Source organism: Rhamphochromis sp. 'chilingali' (assembly GCF_963969265.1).
Source record: "Rhamphochromis sp. 'chilingali' genome assembly, contig: SCAFFOLD_115, whole genome shotgun sequence".
Taxonomy (NCBI): Eukaryota; Metazoa; Chordata; class Actinopteri; order Cichliformes; family Cichlidae; genus Rhamphochromis; species Rhamphochromis sp. 'chilingali'.
In genome coordinates this window covers 27755-30502 of record NW_027667125.1, presented here as the reverse complement: position 1 = coordinate 30502, position 2748 = coordinate 27755, and positions in this window count along the sequence as shown.

Sequence of the window (2748 nt, the reverse complement as noted above, 5' to 3'; positions counted from 1 at the left end):
GAAGGAGGGAGGCACTAAGGCACCGCCTTCCGCCCCTCGACGCCCTCGCGGTGCCACCTCCTTCTGACAGGAACTTCCTACAGACCAGGTATGAATGATGCCTGACTGGACATACAAAACTCACAAGTTCCTGGCTCTCACGGCTCCTCTGAAGAGGGTTAGTCCAAGAAGGAGGGGCATCGCGAGGGGCGTCGAGGGACGGGGGACTGTGCCTCACTGCCCTCGCCTTCTTCTAGAAAGCCGTCTTCAACCGAGTCGAGAGAGCCGGGAACTTGTGAGGTGTGCATGTCCTGGTGGGACAAAAAACAAACAAACAAACAAACAAACAAACAAACATACATACATACATACATACATACATCCTACTATTAAAAAAGTAATAAAGTTAGGGTCCCTTTACAATGTCAGAAGGAGGGAGGCACTAAGGCACCGCCTTCCGCCCCTCGACGCCCTCGCGGTGCCACCTCCTTCTGACAGGAACTTCCTACAGACCAGGTATGAATGATGCCTGACTGGACATACAAAACTCACAAGTTCCTGGCTCTCACGGCTCCTCTGAAGAGGGTTAGTCCAAGAAGGAGGGGCATCGCGAGGGGCGTCGAGGGACGGGGGACTGTGCCTCACTGCCCTCGCCTTCTTCTAGAAAGCCATCTTCAACCGAGTCGAGAGAGCCGGGAACTTGTGAGGTGTGCATGTCCTGGTGGGACAAAAAACAAACAAACAAACAAACAAACAAACAAACATACATACATACATACATACATACATCCTACTATTAAAAAAGTAATAAAGTTAGGGTCCCTTTACAATGTCAGAAGGAGGGAGGCACTAAGGCACCGCCTTCCGCCCCTCGACGCCCTCGCGGTGCCACCTCCTTCTGACAGGAACTTCCTACAGACCAGGTATGAATGATGCCTGACTGGACATACAAAACTCACAAGTTCCTGGCTCTCACGGCTCCTCTGAAGAGGGTTAGTCCAAGAAGGAGGGGCATCGCGAGGGGCGTCGAGGGACGGGGGACTGTGCCTCACTGCCCTCGCCTTCTTCTAGAAAGCCGTCTTCAACCGAGTCGAGAGAGCCGGGAACTTGTGAGGTGTGCATGTCCTGGTGGGACAAAAAACAAACAAACAAACAAACAAACAAACAAACAAACAAACATACATACATCCTACTATTAAAAAAGTAATAAAGTTAGGGTCCCTTTACAATGTCAGAAGGAGGGAGGCACTAAGGCACCGCCTTCCGCCCCTCGACGCCCTCGCGGTGCCACCTCCTTCTGACAGGAACTTCCTACAGACCAGGTATGAATGATGCCTGACTGGACATACAAAACTCACAAGTTCCTGGCTCTCACGGCTCCTCTGAAGAGGGTTAGTCCAAGAAGGAGGGGCATCGCGAGGGGCGTCGAGGGACGGGGGACTGTGCCTCACTGCCCTCGCCTTCTTCTAGAAAGCCGTCTTCAACCGAGTCGAGAGAGCCGGGAACTTGTGAGGTGTGCATGTCCTGGTGGGACAAAAAACAAACAAACAAACAAACAAACAAACAAACAAACAAACAAACATACATACATACATACATACATACATCCTACTATTAAAAAAGTAATAAAGTTAGGGTCCCTTTACAATGTCAGAAGGAGGGAGGCACTAAGGCACCGCCTTCCGCCCCTCGACGCCCTCGCGGTGCCACCTCCTTCTGACAGGAACTTCCTACAGACCAGGTATGAATGATGCCTGACTGGACATACAAAACTCACAAGTTCCTGGCTCTCACGGCTCCTCTGAAGAGGGTTAGTCCAAGAAGGAGGGGCATCGCGAGGGGCGTCGAGGGACGGGGGACTGTGCCTCACTGCCCTCGCCTTCTTCTAGAAAGCCGTCTTCAACCGAGTCGAGAGAGCCGGGAACTTGTGAGGTGTGCATGTCCTGGTGGGACAAAAAACAAACAAACAAACAAACAAACAAACAAACAAACAAACAAACATACAAACATACATACATACATCCTACTATTAAAAAAGTAATAAAGTTAGGGTCCCTTTACAATGTCAGAAGGAGGGAGGCACTAAGGCACCGCCTTCCGCCCCTCGACGCCCTCGCGGTGCCACCTCCTTCTGACAGGAACTTCCTACAGACCAGGTATGAATGATGCCTGACTGGACATACAAAACTCACAAGTTCCTGGCTCTCACGGCTCCTCTGAAGAGGGTTAGTCCAAGAAGGAGGGGCATCGCGAGGGGCGTCGAGGGACGGGGGACTGTGCCTCACTGCCCTCGCCTTCTTCTAGAAAGCCGTCTTCAACCGAGTCGAGAGAGCCGGGAACTTGTGAGGTGTGCATGTCCTGGTGGGACAAAAAACAAACAAACAAACAAACAAACAAACAAACATACATACATACATACATACATACATCCTACTATTAAAAAAGTAATAAAGTTAGGGTCCCTTTACAATGTCAGAAGGAGGGAGGCACTAAGGCACCGCCTTCCGCCCCTCGACGCCCTCGCGGTGCCACCTCCTTCTGACAGGAACTTCCTACAGACCAGGTATGAATGATGCCTGACTGGACATACAAAACTCACAAGTTCCTGGCTCTCACGGCTCCTCTGAAGAGGGTTAGTCCAAGAAGGAGGGGCATCGCGAGGGGCGTCGAGGGACGGGGGACTGTGCCTCACTGCCCTCGCCTTCTTCTAGAAAGCCGTCTTCAACCGAGTCGAGAGAGCCGGGAACTTGTGAGGTGTGCATGTCCTGG